This window comes from Equus przewalskii, chromosome 6 (genome assembly GCF_037783145.1).
Source record: "Equus przewalskii isolate Varuska chromosome 6, EquPr2, whole genome shotgun sequence".
NCBI classification, from domain to species: Eukaryota; Metazoa; Chordata; class Mammalia; order Perissodactyla; family Equidae; genus Equus; species Equus przewalskii.
The window spans coordinates 72,563,635-72,576,795 of NC_091836.1; positions in this window are offsets into that span (position 1 = coordinate 72,563,635).

The following is a 13,161-nucleotide window of genomic DNA, read 5'->3' on the forward strand; positions in this document are numbered from 1 at the left end:
GTCTTTGATCCATTTTGAGTTTATATTTTTGTATGGCATGAGATAATGGTCTACTTTCATTCTTTTGCAAGTGGTTGTCCAGATTTTCCAACATCATTTGCTGAAGAGTGTATCTTTTCTCCATTGTATGTTCTTGGCACCTCTGTCAAAGATTAACTGTCTGTAGATGTGTGGTTTTATTTCTGGCCTTTCAGTTCTGTTCCGGTGATCTGTGTGCCTATTTTTGTACCAGTATCATGCAGTTTTGATTACTATGGCTTTATAGTACATTTTGAATTCAGGGACTGTGATGCCTCCAGCTTTGTTCTTTTTTCTCAGTGTTGCTTTAGCAATTCAGGGCCTTTGGTTGCCACATATGAATTTTAGGATTCTTTGTTCTATTTCTGTGAAGAATGTCATTGGGATTCTGATTGGGATTGCATTGAATCTGTAGATTGCTTTGGGTAGTATGGACATTTTAACTACATTTAGTCTTCTAATCCATGTACATGGAATCTCTTTCCATCTCTTTATGTCATCATTTATTACTTTAATAATGGCTTGTACTTTTCATTGTATAAGTCCTTCACCTCCTTGGTTAAATTTATTCCTAGACGTTTTATTCTTTTTGTTGTGATTGTAAATGGAATTATATTCTTGGGTTCTCTTTCTGTAAGTTCAATATTAGAGTATAGAAATGCAATTTTTGTAAGTTGATTTTGTATCCTGCAACTTTACTGTAGTTGTTAATTATTTCTAATAGTTTTCTGATGGATTATTTAGGGTTTTCTATATATAAGATCATGTCATCTGCAAACAGTGAGAGTTTCACTGTTTATTAAGCTTCACTTCTTAATTCCCTATTTGGATTCCTTTTATTCCCTTCTCTTGCCTAATTTCTCTGACCAAAACCTCCAGTACTATTGTTGAATAAGAGTGGTGATAGTGGACATACTTGTCTTGTTCCTGTTCTCAGAGGGATGGTGTTCAGTTTTTCCCCATTGAGTATGATGTTGGCTGTGGGTTTGTCATAGACCCTTATTATGTTGAGGTAATTTCCTTATATCCCCATTTTGTTAAGAGTTTTTATCGTAAACGGCTGTTGGATCTTGTCAAATGCTTTCTCTCCATTGCTTTCTTTCTATTGAGATGATCAAGTGGTTTTTATTCAAAAAAAGATTTGATTATCTTATGCAAAATCTCATAGATAAGATAGTCCATTTTCTTACGCCCTCTTATTTCCTTAGACTAAACTGATTCAGTCCACTGCCTCTCCCACTCCTGTGTTGTTTTTGTCACATCTTATTGCATCTTGTGTTGTGAGTTTGTGGTTAAAATGACAAGATTATCTTTGTTTTTGATGTTTTCCTTCCCTTTATCTTTAATGTTATACTTGAGTACTTGCTAACCTGTTTTGAGGTATAGCTATAATTTTCTGATTTTTGTCTACATATTTATCTCCATACTCCATGCTTTTTAATCCCTTTCACCCTTTTTAAATTTTCAAGTATGAGGGCCTCCTTGAGGATTTCTTGTAGGGGGTTTCTTGTGGCTACAATCACCCTTAGCTTTTGTTTATCTTGGAAAGTTGTTATTTCTCCAACATACCTGAAGGATATTTTTGCTGGATAGAGTATTCTTGGCTGAGAGGTTTTGTCCTTCAAGGATCTGAATATGTCATTCCAGTCACTCCTAATCTGTAGGGTTTCTTCAGAGAAATCCACTGAAAGCCTGATGGGGGTTCCTTTGTAGGTTATTTTCTTCTGCCTTGCTGCCCTTAGTATTTTTCTTTGTTATTCACTTTTACCAGTTTCACTACTACCTGCCTTGCAGTAGGTCTTTTTACATTGACATGTTTAGGAGATCTGATAGCTTCTTTCACATGGATTTCCATCTCCTTCCCCAGGTTTGGGAAGTTCTCTGCTATTATTTCTTTGAACAAGATTTCTGCTTATTCTCCTTCACTTCTCCTTCTGTAATACCTATAATTCTTATGTTGCATTTCTTAATTGAGGTGGATATTTCTCAAAGACTATTTTCATTTCTTTTTAGTCTCCTCCTCTATCCAGAGCATTTCAATATGTATATCCTTCATTATGCTGATTTGCCCCTCTATGATGTCTGCTCAAGTGTTCAGGGAATTCACATTTTGTTTTATCTCATCCATTGTGTCTTTCATCTCCAATATTTTTTATTGGTTTGTCTTTATAATTTCAATCTCTTTTGTGGAGTAGCTCCTGGACTTGTTTAATTGTTTCTCCACATTCTCCTTTAACTCATTGAGTTTTTTGATGGCAACTATTTTGAATTCTCTGTCATTTAGATTACATATTTCTGTGTTTTCACAACTGATTTCTGGGTGCTTGCTATTTTCTCTCTGGTTATTTTTCTCTCTGGTATAATTTTTGGTATTGCTAGAGGGCATCGCTCTGTTTTTCCACATCCTGTTACTATTGATCACCATTACTCCCTATCTACCTATCACCACTGGGTTGGGGTCAAGAGCTGCATATTCTGAGACCTCTGTGTTCTTCTGGGATTCCAGGTGCTGGAGCCAGTGCTGGGTGGGTGGCAGGGAGGGGTGCTTTCTTCTGCATGCTCTCACAAGCTTACTCACTCTGCCTTCACTATCTGCTCTCCTGGGGTGTTGGCTTGATGAAGTCACCCCCACAATAGCTTACACTTCTGTAGGGGACTTTCCCCTAAATTGGAGGGACCTTGGGGGTCTTTGATGTTCCTGTTAACAGGTGCTCCCTTCCCCTTTCAGTCTCTCTCAGAGGCTGCATGAAATCCCAGGTCTCAGTCTTTTGGGGAGAGAGTGGTTTCTCTTACCCTGTTCCACCTCCTCCAAGGGTGGGCTCCAGTCTCTCCACCCTCTGACATATGGCTTCATGGGTCTCTCAGATGTCTTTTGTGTTGTGCGAGTGTCCTCTGTTGAAGTATGAATGTCTTTTTCATTGTATTGTTGAGGGGAGGGATGACTGGTAGAGCCCACTCAGCCATGATGCTCTAAAGTTTAAAGTTTTAAGTACAGCTTTTTTGGAGACTAGCTCTCTTGCAAGCTGAAGACTGAGCCTTCTAATAGATGCTACACCTAGTAAATTGAACCTAAACCACCCCCTGGTCATTAGGATGGTGTTGGCTGAGGAAGGCATGAAGTGCCCCCACACTCCTAAAAAAGGCAACAGAAGGCCTCTCACTATGTATGTAACTAGTAACTATGTCTCTGCTGAGGAATTGGGGAGCTGGGAGCAGTTAGTATTCTGATTTTTTATATTTCCATTTATCTCTATATCATTTGCCACTAAAATTTTTTTTTAAAAACCACCTTTTTATATTTTATCTGTTGTCTTTTTTCTCTCAGCTTTATTCCTGCTCCACCATGACGTGCAGGCAAAAGTCAAGAGCTTCAAAATATGGCCCAGGCACCCCACTAGCCTCCTTCATTTTCATTCTCTTTTAAGTACGTTGCACTCTCCCTTCTCTAGTGTATGCTATGGAGGATGTTTTGTCATTTTATATTTTTTTTCTATAGTGCATGCCCTTCCAACAGTTTGAAAACTTATCTTTCTTGGTCTCCCTTACATTCTGTTTCCTTTCTCTGTTCAAATAGGACTCTATAACATGGTGTCAAGAGAAATATTTAACCAGTGAAGCCCATCATGAACCCCCAGGCAGAACCAAGAAACTGAACAGTGAAGTGGATTTTGAGAGATTAGGTATACTATCAGTTTGAATAGTTCTACAAGAAAGTGAAATGAATTATGATGACTAGAATTTGAATCCCTATTCTCTGGCTTACTACCTTTGTAACCATCTATGCACCTCAGTTTCATCTATAAAGTGTGAATGTAATAATGGCAGCTACTCCAGAGGGTTGTGGAAATGGAATGAGATCATCTTTGAAAGCATTTAGCAGAGAGCTTGGCACATAGCAGTCTTTCACACATCTAACTAAACTTGGGTCTTTGTTTTCTTTGCAGGATGCACTCCACATTCTTCTTATTCTTAGGTATCCTCTGAGGATTGGAGAAACAAAGACTCTTTAGCTACTAAGCATCTACCTCCTCCTGCAATCTGGAAAGCCCCAGGGGCCGGAGCACAGAGAAAATCCAGTCTCTGGAGAAGTTACAGTGTTTGGCTCCTAGGCAAAGAACAAGGGAAGGCAGGGTGTCCTGGGACAAAGAATCCAAAGGGGAAAGAGGGATCCTAATGGGAGGTCTTTGAAAGGGACAATACTCCTCACCATGACTCTATGTTGTTCATCTTTGATCTTATGTCACTTTTCCTGTTCCTCCTGAAGTGCCCTATATAAACCCTCTCCTTTTGAGTGACAGAAACATGGGCATATGAGAGGAAGTAGAATAGTGAAAACTCCAGAGATGTGGGTAACTGACCTGGGGACTGGGTGTTGGGCTGATGGGGCCTCAAGGCCAGGGTCAACCTAGAGAGGAAAATATAAACCCTTGATCTGACTAAAAAGGCCTGGCCAGGACAGGTGGGTTCTGCTAATACTAAGATCACCTTCTGGAAAGGATGAGAGGATGGGGGGAGAGAGAGAGGGAACAGGAAATATATGATTACTTTCATTCAAATCTGAGAGAGCAAGGGGTAAGTCCAACCTTGGGATGATGGAGAGACAATTTTCAGGGACCAAAGGGAGTTACGAGGAAAGAAAACAAGAAGTAGAGTTGATTGGGAGCATGTTTATTTGTTTGTAGAGGGACGCATAGTATAATAAACACAGAGCCTCCATCAAATGAATCATGCATTACTGTTTTTACCTTTGAGACAATTTTAATTTGAATTCTGTATCTTTCATCCTTTAAATAGCAATGAACACTTCTCTCATATCTTTTGATTAGTTATTGCAATTAAGTGACTTGTCTAAGCTTTTATTTAGTGGTTGGCCCTCCAGATCTTCATGTGAATGTCTCTGTAGGATTGAAGGTAGAGGCAGGCTCTGGGCTGGAAATGTCTTAGGAGAGTTTGGCCAGAGCTTTCTGAAAAAAGTGCACCTCAACAATCTGGAAGCAATTGTGTGTGTACCTTGATCTGGGTAGTGGCTACGTGGGAATGTTCATGTGTTAACCTTATAAAATTTATCAAGCCATACACCTAAAATCGGTGCATTTTTATAGTATGTATGTTATTCTGCAATCAAAATGGTAATCAAAAAGGGAAGGAGCAGGCTGTAATGTTAAATGTCTTGGATAGGTCAAGTAAAATAAAGAATGAAAAGCAATCACTGGCTTGGAACCAGGTCATTGATGGAGATCATTGTTGATCTTTGCAGGAAAATTTTCAGTAGCCATAGATTAAAGAGTGAAAAAAAAAAAAAAAAAAGACGACCAACCAAACCAAATATACTGTTGTTTGAAAAGATTAATAAAATATGTAAACCTTTAGCAGTGCTAATCAGAAAAAAGAGAAATGAGGAAAATGAAAGCTTCATTGGAATGAAAGTTATGATCATTTAGAAGTCAGGGCTGGAGAGATGAGGGATGAGCAGGGTACCCGTTGAGATGGCCCTCAGAAGAAAGGTGGATTTATACAGGGCTGGAGCAAAGAGAGGAATGTCCTGGGTCAGAGGTGAGTTGGAGGAGGAGGGATTCTGGCTTCTCAGGCTTTTCTTTGGCTCTTTATCAAGTGATGCTCAATTCTAAGTTTATGGCATCCAGAAAACACACAGCAGTCTTAAGGATATCCCGAACTATTTTTTCCACTCTTCGCTATCATTCTAACTCAAAAAGCTTGCCATTGTCTTCTCATGATTTATCACTGAAGATGTCTAACCCAGAGACTATAGACAGCACAGTTCTTTCAATATGACCACGAAGCAGGGCTCACTACTTTATTCAGTGTGTTCCATTATAAGGTAATTCTTTTGTTTAGGGTTTTTCTTTTAGGTGATGATGGTGGTCTTTTGGTTTCAATAAAGACCACAGTTTGCAATCATATCCCAGAAATTTGGGATATGATTTTACAAACTTTAGAACATTTTAGAAAACTTGTGAGGACTCTCACCAAGGTTGTTGGTACCTGGGTGTGGAGTAAATCAATGCTTGGCTCTCCAGGGGATAAATGGAATGGGCAAGTGTATGTCACATGGTTTAGATTGAGAACAAGATGAACGTTTGTCAAGTTCTTGGTTAACAGAGAAAATATTACTGCAGCTAGTGGGATCCTGAGACCAGTACTCCATCAATGTGATATAGTCGATTGTTTAGAGAGGGGCTAGAACCCTGATGAGAAATTAAAACAGGTAGAGATGATGTCTAAGGGTAGGGATATGGGAACTTCTTAGCCTGAAAGGGGAGGGACAGGAAATGGTAGTTGAGGGCAGGCTAGTCTTGAGGCTTGGTAATTAAGCACCCTTCATTTCAGATTGCCTGGACAACTGGGAGATAGTTCTTGGGCTCTATAAGGCTACTGTAAAGTCAACACAAGCCACATAATTGGTGTGGTGATCCACTAGGCTGAAGCCTTGTGAGATGCAATATTAGGATAATAAGAGTTTGAGGAAGGAGAAGATCAATCGTACTTAATATAGTCTGATTCACACTAGGGGCCTTGAGCCCAGGTCTGAGACCAAGCCAAATGTCCATGTTCTTAGGAACAGAAATGACCTGATATTCATAGGAAAAGTAGTTGAAGCAGAAATTTAGCTTGGATAAGGTGTGTTTCTCATACACACTTTGATTCCATTCTTAATCTCGTTTCATTTGTCAAGTGTAGATGTATGGCAGCAGAGGAATTAACCACTCTTCGGCTTTCTTTTTAAAGATGGGTAATCAGGAAATATAAGAGAGCCATTTACACTGAAGTGATGAAATAAAAAACAAGAAAATAGCAAAAAGAGCCCCAAATAAACAAAACCAAACCATAAACCTGAAAACTGACCTATAATGAAACAGATTGTGAGCTTCTCATCACTGTCATGTTAAAAGAACATTGCTATTTCTAGTCACTGGGTGGCACATCTTCGGTGATAGATCACGGAAGGAAAAGTGGTAGGCAATGCAGGGTTTAGCTGCATTGCCTACCAGTTGCACTTTTTTTTTCAATCTGGCCTCCAAATCACACTTATCCATTTGAATATGCTTTTGAGAGCAACATAGAACTATAGAATTTTTTAAAAGTCTCATTTTTTATTAGCTATATATGTTTTTTAGCAACCATGTATCATTGTGCTAAGCACTTTGAAATAACTTCTCATTTAGATCTCAAAACATCTTTATGAATTAAGGACTATTAGCCCCATCTTACCAAGAACCAAAATAAGGCTTGGAGAGTTTAAGTAATTTGACCAAGGAAAAACAGCTAGTAAGTGACAGAGTAGGGTTTTCAGTCTTGGGAGTATGTATTTAGAACCAATGCTTTTAGCCACTTAGCCAACCTGTCTCTTGATCGTGTAGGACCAACACCACATTTTGAGTGGAGTACATAGAAGCATGCAGGATTTCTATGCTGTAATCTAAGGAAAGAGAAACTAGAGGTTCTTTGAAGTTCAAACAACATCTCTAAAGCCTGAGTGATACCACCAGAGGAAGAAGGGCCCCTTGTAAGTATGTTCTCAGATGGTTGGGGGAATGTGCACACGCTCAAACCCCAGATGAAGTCATGGAAACAATCCATCTGAAGCTGGAAAGTAGCTAAAGGGATGTCATACAGGAATGGGAAGGTAGTTAATACCGACCCCTTATCTTCAGGTTTATCCAGCCAGAGTATCACATGTTATATGATATGGTAACTCCTGAGTAAGGCAGATGGAAACTGAATGCAGTAATAAACAGAAATTGACAAGCTCCTGGCTGTGCAGAGCAGTGCACATCTGTTCTATCAAAACTGGCCAAGTGAGATCCCTAACCTTTTTTTTCCCATTACTGTAATTGTTTTCTTGCCTATTAACGTTGGGCTGGATGGACATATGGGAATCACAGGTGTTAACAGGAGCTGGAAAGACATGTACTTGAATCTCAAATTTACCATGTACTTTTTCATGTGATCTTGATCAAAATGTTTAATCTCATATTAATTACATCAATTGTGTTGAATGGAATGGATGTTTTTCCTATTTTACAAATGGTTAAATACACTTAGATTATGAATACTACACTTTTCAATATAGTACCGGTACATACTATATTCATTAAATAGAACTTTCCTTTCTAAAGGATAAAGCTTCATTGTTGTTTGGAATGTCTTGGTAGCTTATCAGGAAGAGTTATCCATATTGAAGAATTATAAAAATCTAATTGGGTGTTCATCTATAAAGGAGCCCTAAAGTTGTATTTGTAGCTATTTATTCTATTTTTTTAATTGAGGTAACAGTGGTTATAACATTATATAAATTTCAGGTGTAGATCATTATATTTCAGTTTCTGTGTAGACTACATAATGTTAACCACACCAAGAATAATAATTTCAATGCATCACCATACACATGTGCACTGTCACCTCTTTCACCTTCCTCCCTCCCACTGCCCCTCCCGTAACCACCAATCTAATCTCTACAGCTATGTGTTTGTTTTTTGTTGTTGTTATCTTCTACTTAGGAGTGAGATCTTACAGTATTTGACTTTTTCTGTCTGACCTACTTCACTTAGTACAATACCCTCAAGGTCCATACATGTTGTTGCAAATGGCAAGATTTCATCTTTTCTACAGCTGAGTAGTATTCCTTTGTATATATATACCACATGATCTTTATCCATTCATCCTTTGATAGGCACTTATGTTGTTTCCAAGTCTTGGCTATTGTGAATAATGCTGCAACGAACATAAGGGTGCATATATTCTTATGCATTCACGTTTTTGTATTCTTTGGATAAATACCCAGCAGTGGAATAGCTGGATCATACGGTAGTTCTAGTCTTAATTTTTTGAGGCATCTCCATACTGTTTTCCCTATTAGCTGCACCAGTTTACATTCCCACAGCACTGCATGGGAGTTCCCTTTCTCTACATCCTCTCCAACACTTGTTATTTCTTTTTTTCCCAGTAATTTTATTGAGATCCTAACGGTTTATAACATTGCATAATTTTGGGTGTACATTATTATCTGTCAACTTCTGAATAGACCTCATTGTGCTCACCACTAGTAGTCTAGTTTTTGTCCATCACCATATATATGTGCCCCTTTACCTCTTCCACCCACCCACCATTCCCCTTCCTCTCTGGTAACCACTAATCTGTTCTCTTTATCCATGTATTTGTTATCTTCCACATATGAGTTAATTCATGCACTATTTATCTTTCTCTGGCTTATTTTGCTTAACATCATACCCTCAAGGTCCATCCATGTTGTTACAAATGGGATAATATGTTTTTTTTATGGCTGAGTAGTATTCCTTGTATATATATCCCACATCTTCTTTATCCATTCATCCATAGAAGGGCATTTGGGTTTCTTTCATGTCTTGGCTATTGTGAATAATGCTTCAATGAACATGGGGGTGCATAAATATCTTTGGATCATTGATTTCAAGTTCTTTGGATAAATACTCAGTAGTGGGATAGGTGGATTGCATGGTATTTCTATTCTTAATTTTTTGAGAAACCTCCATACTGTCTTCCATAATGGCTGCACCAGTTTGCATTCCCACCGGCATCACATGAGGGTTCCCTTTACTCCATGTTCTTTCCAACCATTGTTGTTTTTTATCTTGGTAATTATAGCCATTCTGATCAGTGTAAAGTGGTATATCTCATTGTAGTTTTGATTTGCTTTTTCCTAATAATTAGTGATGTTGAACACCTTTTCATCTGCCTGTTGGCCATCTGTATATCTTCTTTGGAAAAATGTTTCTTCATATCCTCTGCCCATTTTTGATCAGGTTGTTTTTTTTTTGTTGTTATTGAGTTGTATGAGATCTTTATATATTTTGTATATTAACACCTTATCAGATATATCACTTGCATATATTTTGTCCTAGTTTTTGAGTTGTCTTTTTCATTTTGTTCCTGGTTTCTTTAGTTTTGCAGAAGATTTTTAGTTTGATGTGATCCAATTTGTTTATTTTTTCTTTTGTTTCCCTTGCCTTAGTGGAGATGGCATTTGAAAAGATACTGCTAAGACCAATGTAAAATAGTGTACTACTTGTGTTTTCTCCTAGAATTATTATGGTTTCAGGTCTTACATGCAAGTCTTTAATCCATTTTAACTTAATTTTTGTGTATGGTGTGAGATAATTGCCCACATTCATTCTTTTATATGTGGCTTTTCAGTTTTCCCAACACCATTTATTGAAGAGACTTTCCTTTTTCCATTGTATATTCTTGACTTGCTTGTTGAAAATTAGCTGTCCATAGATGTGTGGGTTCAGTTTGGGGCTCTCAATTTTCCATTTACCTATATGTCTGTTTTTCTGCCGGTACCATGCTGTTTTGGTTACTATAGCTTCGTAGTATATTTTGAAATCAGGGAGTGTGATACCTCCAGCTTTGTTCTTTTTTCTCAGGATTTCTTTGGCTATTCAGGGTCTTTTATTGTTCCATATAAATTTTAGGATTCTCTGTTCTATTTCTGTGAAGAATGTCATTGGAACTTTGATAGGGATTGCATTGAATCTGTAGATTGATTTAGGAAGTATGGACATTTTAACTATGTTAATTCTTCCAATCCAAGAGCACAGAATACCTTTGCCTTTCTTTGTGTCTTCCTCAATTTCTTTCAACAATGTTTTATAGTTTCAGTGTACAAGTCTTTCACTTCTTTGATTAAACTTATTTCTAGGTATTTTCTTCTTTCTGTTGCAATTGTAAATGGTATTTCATTCTTAATTTCTCTTTCTGGTACTTTGTTGTTAGTGTACATAAATGCAACTGATTTTTGTGTTTTGATTGTGTATCCTGCAACTTTATTTATTTATTATTTCTAATAGTTTTTTTGGTGGATTCTTTAGGGTTTTATATACACAGAATTATGTCATCTGCAAATAGTGAGTTTTAGTTCTTCCTTTCTAATTTGGATCACTTGTATATCTTTTTCTTGCCTGACTGCTCTGGCTAGGACTTCCAATACTATATTAAATAAGAATGGTGAAAATGGGCATCCTTCCCTGGTTCTTGTTGTTAAAGGGGTAGCTTTCAGTTTTTCTCCGTTGAGTGTGATATTAGCTGTGGATTTGTCATATATAGCCTTTATTATGTTGAGCTACTTTCCTTCTGTACCCATTTTATTCAGAGTTTTATCATAAATGGATGCCATATCTCATTGAAGGCCTTGTCTGCATCTATTGAGATGATCATGTGACTTTTATTCTTCATTTTGTTAATGTGGTGTTTCATGTTGATTGATTTTCAGATGTTGAATCATCCCTACATCCCTGGAATAAATCCTTCTTGATCATAGTGCGTGATCTTTTTAATGTGTTGTTGAATTCAATTTGCTAGTAATCTGCTGAGGATTTTTGTATCTATGTTTGTCAGTGATATTGACCTGTAATTTTCTCTTTCCCTGTGTTATCCTTGTTTGGTTTTAGTATCAGAGTAATGTTGGCCCCATAGAATGAGTTAGGAAGCTTCCCCTCCTCTTTAATTTCTTGGAAGAGTTTGAGAAGGATAGGTATTAAGTTTTCTTTGACTGTTTGGTAGAATTCACCAGGAAAGCCATCTGGTCCTGGACTTTTGTATTTTGGGAGGTTTTTGATCTCATTACTGGTGATTTGTCTATTCAATTTTCTATTTCTTCTTGATTCAGTTTTGGAAGGTTGTATGATTATAAGAATTTATCCATTTCTTCTAGGTTATCAAATTTGTTGATGTATAGCTTTTCATAGTAGTCTCTTACAATCCTTTGTATTGTGTGAGCTGTCCATTGTAACTTCTCCTCTTTCATTTCTGGTTTTATTTATTTGAGCATTCTCTTTTTTTCTCTTGATGAGTTTAGCTAAATGTCAATTTTGTTTATCTTTTCAGAGAACCAGCTCTTAGTTTCATTGATTTTTTCTATTTTTTAAAAAATTTTCTATTCATTTATTTCCTCTCTCATTTTTATTATTTCCTTCCTCCTACTGATTTTGGGCTTTGTTTGTTCTTATTTTTCTAGTTTCTTTAGGTACCCTGTTAGATTGAGATTTTGTTTCTTGAGATAGGCCTGAATTGCTGTAAACTTCCTTCTTAGTACTGCTTTTATTGTATCCCATAAATTTTGGCATGCTGTATTTTCATTTTCATTTGTCTCCAGGTATTTTTTGAACTCTCCTTTTATTTCTTCATTGACTCAATTGTTGTTCAGTAGCATTTAATCTCCACATATTTGTGGCTTCTCCAGTTTTCTTCTTGTAGTTAATTTCTAGTTTCATACAATTTTGGTCAGAAAATATGTTTGCTATTATTTCAATCTTCTTAAATGTATTGAGACTTGCTTTGTGGCCCAGTAAGTGACCTATCCTGGAGAATGTTGCATGTGCATTCAAGAAGAATATATATTCTGTTGTTTTTGGATGGAATGTTCTGTATTTATCTACCAAGTCCATCTGATCTAATGTGTCATTTAAGCTCAATCTTTCCTTGTTGAGCTTCTCTTTCGATGATTTGTCCACCAGTCTAAGTGGACTATTAAAGTCCCCTATTATTATTGTGTTACTGTCTATTTTTCCTTTTATGTCTGCTAATAATTGCTTTATATATTTAGGTGCCCCTATGTTGGATGCATAGATATTTACAAGTGTCACATCCTCTTGTTGGATTGTTTCCTTTATCATTATGTAGTGCCATTCTTTGTCTCTTGCTACAGTTTTTGTTTTAAAGTATATTTTGTCTCATATAAGTATTTCTACCCCAGCTTTCTTTTCATTGCCATTTGCATGGAATATCTTGTTCCATCCTTTCACTTTCAGTTTGTGAGTGTTTTTATGTCTGAAGTGTGTCTCTTGTTTGCAGCATATATATGGGTCTTATTTTATATCCATTCAGCCATGCTACGTCTTTCGATTGCAAAATTTAGTCTATTGACATTTAAAGTAGCTAATGACAGGTATGTAATTATTGCAATTTTACTACTTTTCTTCTCTGTGTTTTAGTAGCACCCTATTCCTTTCTTCTCTTGTTGTTTGCCCTTGTGATTTGATAGTTTTATTTCATATTATGTCTGGGTTCCTTTTTCTTAAGTTTCTTGTATTTATTATACGTTTTTGGTTTGTGATTACCATGAGGTTCATATGTAATAACCTATGT